General features: G+C 37.1%; 2 protein-coding genes across 23 annotated transcripts in view; one reads left to right on the top strand and one right to left on the bottom strand.

Annotated features, from left to right (window-relative positions):
• The window catches only part of LOC139981981 (uncharacterized), a 471,811-nt gene that overhangs the window by 32,537 nt on the left and 425,713 nt on the right, over positions 1–13,561 (top strand). The window lies entirely within an intron of this gene.
• Positions 5,957–13,561, bottom strand: part of LOC139981990 (aqualysin-1-like) — an 87,677-nt gene continuing 80,072 nt past the window's right edge. For 8 of the 11 annotated variants that reach the window (XM_071994491.1, XM_071994492.1, XM_071994494.1 and 5 more), the window contains 7 exons: positions 12,910–13,023; positions 12,085–12,236; positions 11,182–11,300; positions 10,213–10,324; positions 9,733–9,823; positions 8,053–8,134; positions 5,957–7,004 (listed from right to left, as the gene is read on the bottom strand). The gene's annotated coding sequence lies outside the window, so the exon portion shown is untranslated. The remainder of the gene's footprint in view (positions 7,005–8,052; positions 8,135–9,732; positions 9,824–10,212; positions 10,325–11,181; positions 11,301–12,084; positions 12,237–12,909; positions 13,024–13,561) is intronic. The other 3 variants (XM_071994488.1, XM_071994490.1, XM_071994485.1) reach the window with 3 other exon arrangements.

Below are 13,561 nucleotides of genomic sequence, written 5' to 3'. Positions count from 1 at the left end.
AAAGATTTCGTTTGTTAAAAGGTTATAGATTGTACGGCATTGCTTATAGCCAATTGACTCACTGCAATGAGCAAAGTTGCAGGATTTTGTATTTAAACTGTAAAAGGAGATCTAGTCTTCATTATGTTTGGGTTTCAATAATGATTTCATTTGTTAAAATCAAAAACCGAAATGGCAGTGTGAAATTATGTATATTTAATTGAAAAATATGAGGAACCAGAGACTTGATTCAGGTTTTAAAGATTGTGTATGGTTTTGACAATTTATTTTACCGGCTTTTTCATGTTTGCTAATAGTAGTTATACAGAGGTCATTGCCTTAAACTCCAGAAGTCACAAAGTAGGATTAATATTCGGCATAACTTTTTTTCTAATAGGGTTGTGAATGAGTGGAACGGTTTGCCTGAGAAAGTTGTACTTGCAAGTAGTGTCAGTGGGTTTAAGAATGCTTTGGACAAGCAATTTAAGCATTGTGATCCGGTCTGAGTGAGTCTATAGGGTCCTTGATGGGGACTTTAGTGTCCCTCCTTATCCTTTTTCTACTAAACTAAACTACTTTTGATGCCTTGAAACCTCAGAAGATCATCTTGTCTCATCAGTAGATGGTAATATTTTTATATGAAGTGTGAAAGTAACTGTTTTTGGTTCCTTGCTAAAAGCAAAGGAACCTATGTATTCAGGTTGGCGTGTGTGTGGGTGTATGTGTGTGTGCGTGTGTGACGCTTTAGCTTGTATGCACGATAACTCAACAAAGGTCACCAAAGGTCAGTTATGGTCCAAAAACCCAAAATACTAAAACTGCAATAACTCCCAGTGCCAATGTGCGACAAGGTTGATATTTTGGGACAAGTTGTGAACTGGTTAGGGGAACATTTTGAAACTTAACGGTTATGTGATCTGAGGTCACCAAAGGTCAATTAATGTTAAAAAACTAGTATTTTTGCGATAACTTGAGAACGAATTGTCCGTTAGGGTTGGGAGTTGCTTCAGTGTAATCCAATTGTCGACCCACATCTGGATGACCCTTGACCTCAATTTGACCTCTGGTGACCTTTACATGTTTTGGGGATTTTTACAGTTTCGATGCTATTTTCAGATGTCAAAGGTAGGTACCTTCCGATCATAAATAGGTTGACCCCCGTGTGACCTTTGTGTGCGAACTTATATGGGGTCAAAGTTTTCGGTCGGAGTTAGGATGGCTGTACACACTTGTCGTGTTGATTTTTGGAATCAGCAGATCAAACTACATTTGAAACCAAGGTCAAAAGGTCAAAGGTCACATTAGAAAAAATGTTTAGTTTGGGAGAAAACGGGCGAAAAAGAAAATGTTTGGTTTTGATGCTAGATTTGGATATCAAAGGTACCTTCCGATCAAAAATGTCAATGGGTTGACACACGGGTGACCTTTGTGTGTAAAGTTATACAATGTCAAAGTTAATTTTCAGACATTTAATGCAATAACTCCCAGTGCCAAGGTGTAACAAGGTTGATATTTTGGGACAAGTTGCAAATGGTATAGAGGAATATTTTCAAACTTAACAGTCATGTGATCCGAGGTCATCAAAGGTCAATTAATGTTAAAAAACTAGTATTTTGGGTGAGAAAATGGGCAAAGAAATTTTTTTTTGAATTTTTACAGTTTTGATGCTATATTCACATCTCACCAATCAAAAATGTCAATAGGTTTACCCCAGGTGACCTTTGTGGGTTCAGTTATATGAGGTCAAAGTAAATTTTCAGACATTTAGTGCAATAATTCCCAGTTCCAAGGTGTGACACGGTTGATATTTTGGGACAAGTTGCAAATGGTATAGGGGAATATTTTCAAACTTAACAGTCATGTGATCCGAGGTCACCAAAGGTCAATTAATGATAAAAAACTAGTATTTTTGTGATAACTTGAGAACGAATTGTCCGTTAGGGTTGGGAGTTGCTTCAATTTAATCCAATTGTCGACCCGCATCTGGGTGACCCTTGACCTCAATTTGACCTCTGGTGACCTTTTCATGTTTTGGGGATTTTTACAGTTTCGATGCTATTTTCAGATGTCAAAGGTACCTTCTGATCATAAATGTCAATAGGTTGACCCCCGTGTGACCTTCGTGTGCGAAGGTATATGAGGTCAAAGTTTAAAAATATTAATGAGGTCACGTGTCAAACGTGAAAAACTCCCAAGTTGCAATAACTTGGCTACTATTTATTGGAATTTCGTCAAACTTGGTATGATGATATTGGTAGATAGTCTCCACACACTGATGTGTGTTGCAATTGATATCATGCATGTTTATAAGGGGGGGGGGGCTAGCATTATTTCGTTATGAAAAGTTTGTATGCACAATAACTCAACAAGGGAATGACCAATCATTACTATACTGGTGAGTGGGTGGCCCATAGTAAGTAGATTAACCCTGTTGATTTTGGTGCTCATATCATGAATATTAATGAGGTCATGGGGTCAAATGTGAAATACCCCAAATTGCAATTACTTGGCTACTATTACTAGTCGGAATTTCGTCAAACTTGGTATGATGATGGTAGATAGTCTTCACACACTGATGTGTGTTGCAATTGATATCAGGGCTTAGCATTACTTTGGCAACAAAAGTTTGTGAGCATAAATTACTGTTGTTGTATCAGGGCTTTGTTAGAAATTTCCCTATGAATGGAACTAATGAACAGCAGCAAGGAACCATGAAATGTTTTCATTCTGGTTTAAGTTGAGTTTGATGACAATTGTGCCTTTTGCTAGCTGTGTATTTGTATGTAATTTTGATCAAATTATTTTGAATTGACAAAAGCTTGTGTGTATCAGTAGAATACTACTGGTCTGTACTCAAATTTACTCCTTGCAAAAGATCTGTAGTACTCAATTATGTGATTTTATAATTATCCACAACCATTTTGTAAAGTTGTTTGGATCATACATTGGCACAAATTTTATAATCAGATTGCTGTTTTAAGGTAATTCTTTATCATAAGGAAGCAGATATTTTTGTCGTTGCGGTCCTGATATAGACATGACTAAATATTTAATGACAAGATGTAAAACTGAAATTATATTTTAAAAGGAAATCCGATCATATGTCATGTTTTTCTAAGAGGAACTTCTCTCTTAATAATGTGCAATTACTAAATTATTATTTTTGTTTTGTTTTGTAAAAACGAAAAGATTTGTTAGTCATAAGCTTTGTTCTTGGTTTTCTTTATACAGCTTATGTTGTCATGGCCTCCCGCATAAGACGAGATGTTGTTTTATATTCCTGCTAAAGTGATGGGTTGCCAAATTAGATAGGTTTCCAGTAGTTGTGCTACTCTCTTACAGTTGGAGAGCTATTTTGGACTTCCTTTCAACCCTTTCAAAGTAGTTGAAAGACTTGTCTTGACCTCTGCTTAGATCCTGTTCTTCCTCTACCAATTCTGATTGGGGCAGCTAATTCATTCTCCCAAGGCTGCGATTAATTATGGGTCTAATGACAAGTGACAAATCATCTACTGTTCGCTTGGGAGCATTTGTTACTTTGGAAAAAGGTTCCTCATAAGATCACGTCTCCTTGGTATATGGTATTATTTTCAAATGAAGTGTCACAGTAATTTAGAACTACCAAATTGTTTCAACATATCATTTGCCATCTGTGTATTTTATGTAATTTTTTCAAATTTACAATTGACAAAGCATGTGCGTATCAGTAGAATCATGCATCTTCTGTAAAAATAGCTGATGAATATCAGTACTCAATTATGTAATTTCATAAGTAATAAGTATCCATGACCAATTTTTAAGGTTGTTGTTTGATCATACATTGAAAGAAATTAAATATTCAGATTTCTGTTTAGGGTAATCCTGTATCATAAGGAAGCATGTACATTTGTCATTCCAGCCCAAAATAAACATGGCGTAGTTAATTAAACACTGAAGATGTGGTACGGTATAGTATTAAGTAAACCCAATCATTTGTGTATATTTTTAATAGAGAAGCTTTATTATGATGGAGGACTACCCTAAATTACTTGTTTCTATTATTTTTATTGTAAAATAAATACATTTTGTTCATACAGCATTGTTCTTGGTTTTCTTTATTCTGCTTCTGCTGGCATGGCCTCCCACTCACGACGGGATTTTGTTCTATATAGGCCTACCTCGTTTGGGGATAGGGTTTCCAGTATAGTTGGAAAGCTTTGGACTTCCTTGCAACCCTTTCAAATGATTGTAAGACTTACGTTTGCTTAGATCCTGCTCATTCCCTACCAAGTCTGATTGGGAAACAGCTGATTCATTTTCCCCAGGCAGACATTTACTATGGGTATGTGATGAAGCACTTACTGTTCCCTTGGGAGTATTACATTGAATAAGGCTTCCTCTCCTGCCCTGTTGGGGAATTTATGACGGTATATCACCACAATTTAGCGCTATTTGCTTCTTATACAGACCTAACATATATTCAAAAAATGCCTGTAAATGCATCATTTCACATCCAATTTTTTTTATAACAGAGGACCAGTGGCGGCGGAACCGGGGGGGCTTGGGGGGCTCAGCCCCCCCCCCAATGAAAAAGTTGAGGGGGCAAATGCATGATAAGCCCCCCCAATATTTACCAAGGCTCCGAAACGTGCATCTGCCCATTTTTCAATGCATACTTGTCGATCTGTCCGATGCACACTGGTCCGTCGGCCCGTCCCCTGGCTATAGACCACATTTTCACCCCAACCGCGTCTTCACGCCCCGTGAAAAATGGAAGCAGTGAGTGTGAGTACCGGTAAGCGTAACACAACTTCGTCTTAGGCCAATGACTTGCCTCATTTCAGCCAGTTCTCCAACATCCCCTTACTTAGAGGGCGGAGCGTCCATATATACAGTCAGGGGGCGGATCCCCCCCCCCCTCCTGACGGACTCAAATTGACTGCTGGCGCCCTTTTCAGCTTTTCACTACTTTTAACTTATTCGCGATTATTGACTATTTTATTGCGCTCTCCAATACCTATTGACATTTGTCATATTCTGTTGGTGTAATTTTCGGACAAAATGGCGACGACACCTACTTATTCTCCGTTTATCTGCAAATTAGCAAGGCCCGGAAAGGGTCATTTCCTGCAATCTAGGGAGTAACTTTACTCAAAATTTCCTGTACGCTCAGCGCCAACCTGTGGTGGCGCTCCGCTTAGATAGTGTCGAAAGCGCCCCTACAGTCCATTCTTGCCCCCCCCCGACCAATACCCCTAGCTCCGCCACTGCCCTTACTACACTCAAAAACGTCTTTGCGAGTACACTACGTGTAATAGCTACTCTCTTAAAAACACCATCGAATATACAAATTACAATGTTTTTACAGACTTTTACGTGCAATCTGAGAAATTGCAGGCTTGAAACCCATATTTTAGGGCTAGGTATTCGCAGCATAAAACACTCGGGAAGTGCCGTTTCCGGCCATCTGGGGGTTTGAAAAAACCCAAAATTTTCTTGTACGCTCCGCGCCAACCGATGGTGGCGCTCCGCTTAGATAGTCTCCACACATTAGCCCCCCCAATAATTTTTCCGTTCCGCCGCGCCTGCAGAGGACCCCAGATCCTCCTCCATGGTAATCGGATTAAATAATCCCAGTGCAACGCCTCTTCTTTATCCAATCCATCGCTCTGTCCACTGGTCCTTCCATAACGATTTAGGCAACTACCTAAATCAGTGTGAACTTGGCCCCCACATTTGAAACCCTACGCACTCCACAGGTTCATCCCACAGGAAACAGGATACTAGTTTCCTGTTCTCTATCGGTAGTAGCATAGGGAATAAATCGCCAAAATAAAAAGATGGTAAACAAATACTACTAAAGTAGATGTCCAATCTAATAATGCACACACTTTGTGACGTAGGCTTATAACCACGTAAGAGAAGCAATAACGTATCCAGTTACGTTTTCTCAGTATTCAACTATCATACACAGAAATGACACGTTTTGGATAAGAACTTGACAAGGGAAGTCTTTATTTCCGTTTACTTTCACATTCTATAATACAGTAGCCACAGAACTCTATAGATTATAGCTTTTGGTAAAGCATTAGATATAATCCTAATTGAGTGACTTCATATAGCCGAATGCATGGCTGGATTAAATACAAAAGGAACTATATACACATCAAATACAGAAGGAAATAAACACGGTCCAATCGGCCTGTACACAACGTAAAGATCATATTTAAGCCAAGTGACTTGTTGAATAAGTGCAAGTAGAAATTATCAGCTCATACATACGTTATCTAGCTCTTGATTATACAGTACCGACTATAAATGTGTGACTTCATCCACCGCCCCCCCCCCCCCACAGTCGACTGGGATGAAATAAAAATGACCCACGTCCAAAACGGTTTGATAACGTTTAAATACTTCCGGTCACTCTTTGAACCCACACATGAGTTTAAATTGAAATAATTCCCGATGAAACTGAATTCTATGTATTTCTGTGGTTCAGTTCAAATAGCTAGAAGGGAATTACATGAAAGCACTTGCAGCTTCCGGTCCTGGGATTCCTACCTAATAAAATAAACTCCACTTTGGCATGGGCTTCAGTCGCAACGAGCAAGCAAGAAATATTTCAGACCAACTACTTTTGAGGGCTTCTCCCCATGGACCCCGTTCCCCACAACGCGACCATGGTTTTGAAATAATTCCACGTAAATTGAAACCCTCTCATGTATGTTTTTTTGCTTTAAAATCGCTTCTAGCCATGAGCTAGATTGCATGAAAGACAGAATGAATTAAACACACGATGTCTATTGAATTACTGTTAAAAAAATTCAAACGAAGTGACTACTTAAAGATACCATGTCCGTCGTCTCAGATTAATCCAACAATATTGACTACCGGACTTTGCATGACGTCACAGCTTTCCCTTTTCTGACTGAGAGCCGATGGTAGTTAAAATGTGAGTATAACAATTAATTGTTAATTGATTATAAATAATTATTATCTCATGACATCGTCATGTATGATGACTGCAGGTCGCTCTGCGATGAAATCTGGAAAGGAACGAAGTAGAAAGAAAATAACGATTAAATGTGTTATCAAATTTCGTTGAAGCGTTGTTGATTTATTCATTGTAGCTTGTTAGCTATGTTGCGCGGAAAAATAGGTACCGCTACAAAATCATCAAATGGGCGTTCCATATAATTTACAAGCACTAAAACGCACACTAAATGTGTACATGCATGCCTATGTAGGAACGTACGTTCACTGGCGCTTGCTATTCTGCCAATTGAGCTGTCTGCATCATATGTTCTCTGTCTCCTTTCTGCAGGTAATTTTACATAAATTATACCAAACCTCTAGTTTTGATTTGATTAAGTCTTGGTTGATGAAACAATGGGATTATAAAAGATTAAAATATGTTACCACTCGTGCAACGATGTCACAGAATATTACGTATAATATTGTATGTTAGGTCAGCGAGTAGCACTTATTTGTCGTCAAATCCGTCATTTAAGGTTCGTACGTTGCATGACTTGTGATCTGTGGTAATATAAACTATCAATTAGGCTATGTAATTCAAGTAGGGTAATTAGTGTATTTCATAAAATGTTAATCACATAGAGGTCGTTAGTAAATGTATTACTATTAAGCTAGGCTCGCCGTTTGTTTACTGTCTAACGTAGATACAGACCTATCGTGTATTAAGTCACAGCGTGGTATTGTTCTTGAACGTACTAGAAGGGCGCCACCGATTTTGTTTCATAATTAGGGGATTTCCCTGGATCAATATTGTCAATGTTGTCGTATTAATTGTGTATTACACCGGAATAAAGTCAAATTACTGCAAGTTGATCTAATAATAAAAATTGCTTGCTATTCTGCCAATTGAGCTGTCTGCATCATATGTTCTCTGTCTCCTTTCTGCAGCCCTAAAGCGAACCACCCCGGAATTCCCCTTACCCGGGGGTAACAGTTAGATTAGAACCAATTCATGTTTTCTCCGAATCGTTGCGGAGGTTGTGAACTTTGTATGTGATTGAAGCATGTGACACTTATGAAGAGGAAATCCGTTAACCAAGTTAACAATCTGGATCAAACCTGTTCATAAGACTTCCTCAGTTCCAAGATTGAAGGCCGTTTAGATACGTCTGTTTGCCAGCATCGAAGTAAAAGTTCATCCCTGAAGCAGAAAACATGGATGCGGATATCATACTGAAACCTTAAGTTGTAGAGTACAGTCACATGCATATTATAGGGAAAATAGTGCTTCTTTGTTAGATTACTTCTATTTTATACGTTTTCTTTTAGATCCCTTAATAACGCAGAGAATACCGGGTGTCACCACTATTGCCATGTATTGCCGCTTTTGCTGTGTGGAGAACCTATATTTTGTATACGGGAATAGCGCCACCTTCTCAATCTCACCTCGTTCACCTCTTAGCGACTTACACAGTTATGACTGGTTATGCGATAATACTTTCTACTCAGTAAAATCACTACCTTTTTCTATCCATCCGTATATATCGATTGGTCGCTCGTCATCTTTCATTAAAGGCAATACGCTAGATTCTATGCTTCGAAAATCCAGAAACGGATCGTAATGAAATTCTACATCGCTTGTACCTATTATTTACGTCAAACCTACACAGCCGAGCTTTGTACATGTACAGCGTTAGGCTACAGTGAGCGACAACGCGTGGTACCTGTAGTATTTTATACTAAACTACCGAACAGCACGTATGGCTGTTGTATACGCCTCACCGCTAGTGCACACTTAAATATTATGCGAGCATTCTGTGGCCTTACCAGTCTGAAGTAGCTCACCAAGCCCCATTTTAACCAGGTGAGTTAGTTTTTCATATATTAATTTTCTATAGGTCTGAATAACTGATTTATTTAGCGTCAGCCGAGCAGCTCCACAGCTGCCTGTATGCGAATATGTTACGTAGTCGGGAGCTAGTGACTTTCTGTTATTATTACCTCTGCGTATTTGCCTGAAATAGCGTCTAAACAGGTAAACTGTGATGCATGCAATTGTTTTAGTTGCAGGTGGATATGTTTTTTTTGTTAAGTTACTTAAACAAGAATTTTCGTAGTAATTATATTTTGTATTGTTGACTGTTGGAGAAATATAACTCACTGGTAAGAAAATGAATTGCTCATGTGCTCAAGGTAGTGTAGTCTATTAGTAAGGCTTCTCACTCTCGCGTATTGCCAAGTTGATTTAGTTGCCATGGTCACCAGGTTTAAAGGACATTAAGATTAAGGTAAGTTATAGCTGCCTGTAGCACATTCCTCTCAGGTTATGTACAAGAGTTCGATCTGCATTCATCAACTGTTAACTCACACTGCAGAGTTGCAGCTTTGTTGAACTTCGGCGACGGTTACAATATCATATTGCATAATAACAAAATACTTACAGCGATTACTATCACATGTTCGATTGTCACTGAGCAGAAAATAGTACTAAAGCATATGCGAACGGATTGATTGAACGTTTCCAAGGCAGACATGACATACCACTACATTTAAGCTTATGCGAAAATCATACCACTGTATAACCTCGCATTGTGAAAAATTAAATACTTTCTAATCATCCTGCAGAAAGTAGTAAAACACTGTAGCTTGATGTAAAAAATACCAGATCATTACCAATAGGACGTATAGGCTAATAGAGAGAGTATATTGGACTAAAAAAATACGACACTTCAAACATCTTATACTTTTATACTTTTACATATATATCGATTACACCTGGTACTATACAGAGAACGATACCTCAATTCGCAATTAGTTGTCGAGCAATCAGAGAGGTTTGCTCTGTAACTCCAGTCACTGATTGCCTCGTCACGACCTGGAAATGACGTGCCTGTAAGGTATAACGTTTAATTATAATAAATATTGTGAATATTTCAACACATTATTAACACTTTTGCCTGAGTTACAGGTCTGCTAAACGACTCATATCGATCCTTGTTTAATCCCTATCGCTTAATGAAGACGTCCGGCTACCCCTACACATAACATACTGATTGAATACTGTTGCTACAGTATAAAATACGTACTCGTCAGACTTATTAATGTATTGATTGCGTTTAAAAGACGTAACTTTGTGGTAAGCATGCACGCGGATAATACTTTTTGAATTAACTCTCTTTTTTCGGTTTCAAATCTCTATTACTGAACTGAGTGTTATTCTAAATTGTTAATTTCGTAATGTGTTACTGTATTAATAACAAAAAGATTCCAAAACAGTACCATTTGACATTATTTCCCAGATAACGACTGCAGCAGACCATATATCACTCTCTTTGGTATATTCATTTCTTTGCAATGATTCCAAAGGAAGCTGGTTTTGTGTGCACTTGACCTATAAATAGTTAACAAATTACTCAATTGTATTTGTCAATACAACCATTAAAGCGAGCCAAGGATAAATATTAACTGTGGAACAATGGAGGATTAATAAGTTAGATGTGCAACGGACCTTGATAATATTTGCTCAATTATTTTTTGGGGAAAATATGACATTTTTGTTACTTTACAATCTTTCTATGCTGTCAATACACATGTATGATGAAGAATCGACTATAATACATAAATATAGCTGTGAAATATATATATATAGCTGGATACACCTCAATAGGAAAAACAACTCAATATGTAATAAAAGAAAGTAACACAAAGGTTCAAATTCTTTTTTGTTTTCTACTTTCTTTTTATTTCTTCCGTGGTTTTCGTTTCGGCTCTATTTTATTCATTACTGAAGCGATAACTTGTTTGTCCGCGTTCGATTTTCACTATTGATTTAATCATGAGAATAGGCCTACATAATTACTTTCGAATAATGTGTTGTCAGATATTTCTGACAGGTAATAATTCATCTTCACTACAGGTTTGAGTGCCTTATGTGAATAACCTAGGGATATCTTATGGATCATTACTAATGTTCTGCTGCGACAAATGTCTGTCAGAGTAGGGTACATTATTATTATTTAACAAAGTCAAATGAACTATTGCAATGGAACAAACATAATATTATTAAGTTACTGTAAGCGACGATTGCAAGGTTCAAATAAATTGACTCGAAATTACAAATACCAATTATTTTATAGCAGATTTCAAAGTCTTCAGTAGGTTGGTATTTACTGGCAGGCTAACTTAAATGTTACTATGGGTTCATTACTCATATGATAGTCGTTCTGTGTTGATATATGGTGATATTACCTTTGACTTGAGCGAACGTACAATTAATGAAGCGTCGTCGGGAAGACAAAAGTCATATAATTTACAATTTGTGAACTCGTCACAAGAATTTTACTCCTTGATAATCCTGGATGCAACAGCTGCAAAAAATGTGATACCAGTGTCATTACAGTTTAGCAACTCAAAGGCATATACAAACATAACAGTGAAGATTAATGATACTGAAAATATTCCAAATATACTTGCGAATACATAAAAGCAACTTACAACAGCGGGATACATTTAACACTATGTTTATCTTGAATCTACAACCCAGGACGAACCCCATTGGGGACTGACTATTTTAGTGTAAACTTTGAGTAAATATTGTCTTCGTTATTTTACTTAAAATTTACCACACTTTTACTTTTCTTTATTTGTCCGTTTCGTAAATGTTACGTTGCTCTTCCTATCATGCTGTTTTATCTGTATGCATGGGAAGGGAACTATCAGTAAACTCATTAGCGTAATTACTTCATTGGTGCCCGTAAGCTTTAATTTTTAAGTTGAAAGAAAGCTAGAAGTAAAACAGACTTAAGATAATTGAAGCTGAATCTGCATGTCACTATCTAACGCGATGACAAATCATTCGGGAAAATAATTGAAACGGAATTGTAAGCTTACAATGAGTTGGGCTTTTCTCGACCTTAATCGCTTTCTGATTATGACTTTCATTGACTTCGAAACTATTACAAAGCGTTCCTACTTGATCAGTTTATGAACAGAATAGCATCGAAGAATGTACATGAAGCACGAAACAAAGGCGAATGCAATCATTTTAGAACTGTGAAGTCTGTGATTGATATATTTTCATAAGAGCCATTTCCATGACTATATTTTAGGGCAAACTCTTATGCTACCGAAAAACGGGAGCCAATACGTTACCCCATATGATTGCAGTAAAGTGATTCCTCCTAGGACATCCAATATAAAATTCCTTGCCATCTATGAGGACCAACTCGTTTCAAAACAACCATCAGCCATCAACGTTTGTAGGGTTTGACAGACCAAGTGTTCATGTAGAAGATAAATCTGATCTAACAATGACCAAAAAAAAAAAAAACTTTTTAAATTTAAACGGACATTTTTTAAGTGGAATTAATTTCTAGTAACTTAACAGCAAACAATCGTTCTTGCGCATGTTCCACGGGAGAGGTGAAGCTATAATATGAGGCTGTTTTTAAATATTGAACATTATTCAAAGAGAGTGATGTGTCACAGCGAATGATGTCTTCATGCCCAAGACTTCTGTCAAGTGGCATATTCTAATGTCTATGATTATTAATACCACATATTCTAAATCACATTGTAGATAAACTAGGCTGATTAAATCATATTCACTGATGCACATGGCAAAGTGTCCATCGATATTAGAAATGATGTTTGCCATATATTTGACAGTGACACCGTCAATTCCATTAGAGAATAATTGAAGGTGATTGATTCTCTTTTCAAATTGCTAATTATCGACTTTTGATTAGTCAAGATTTAGTGACCTGAAATTCTTCTATTTTGTATAGATGGGAATCTTCACATATCTCCTCGCTCAAACACTTCGGGTCTGCCAAGTATGTTACTACCGACAGGGGCAGCGGAAGTGGGGGTCATTATATGGACTACATTCTACGGTATCCTACACTGACTTTTAGAGTAATGTAAGTTTGTTTATTTAAATTCTTTCTAAATACAATCAAGTTTAAATTACCATACCTCCATCTATATATATCCCCTCTGTTCCTACAAGATTTTTGGAATTCGCGGGTAGTTCCAGAAGACGTCGCACAAAAGCATTCCAATGTAAACGTTTGTTCGTTTCATTTTTACCTGCTATAGATGTATCAATAACAAAAACGTATCATTAAGAGATATCGTTACTAAAGATGTGATCCGGTTAGAAATTGTTACGTTAGAACAGCTTATAAAAATGTAATGCCTTTTGTATTCACGACAAAAATTGTCTTTACCTTTGTAAGTGTTATAAAAGTATAACGTTGAATTTCTTTCCATTTTAAAATAAAAGTTTCATAATCATAATCATGTAACTTGTAGCAATGCCAAATAAGACAACATATTTAGTAATGGTTCAGACCTGAATGTAAGGACATTTTATAAATGGTCTTATTTCATACAACATGCAATATTTCATACGGGTATCTTTAACAAAATAAACTAAATGTTGGCGAAATACCAAAGTCCAAAAGTGTTGCTAGGAAGTTCTATCAGGTAGACACAAATATTTCAACTGTTCATACTATCTACTGTAATTGCTTATAACATACACTTTTGGTGGTTTAAGTCGGTAGGTGTATATCTCCTTGCAATTTAAGAGGTAGGCATATGTTGTATATTTCGACATTAATGC

Source organism: Apostichopus japonicus, chromosome 16, assembly GCF_037975245.1.
Source record: "Apostichopus japonicus isolate 1M-3 chromosome 16, ASM3797524v1, whole genome shotgun sequence".
NCBI lineage: Eukaryota > Metazoa > Echinodermata > Holothuroidea > Aspidochirotida > Stichopodidae > Apostichopus > Apostichopus japonicus.
This window is presented reverse-complemented; position numbering and strand designations above follow the sequence as displayed.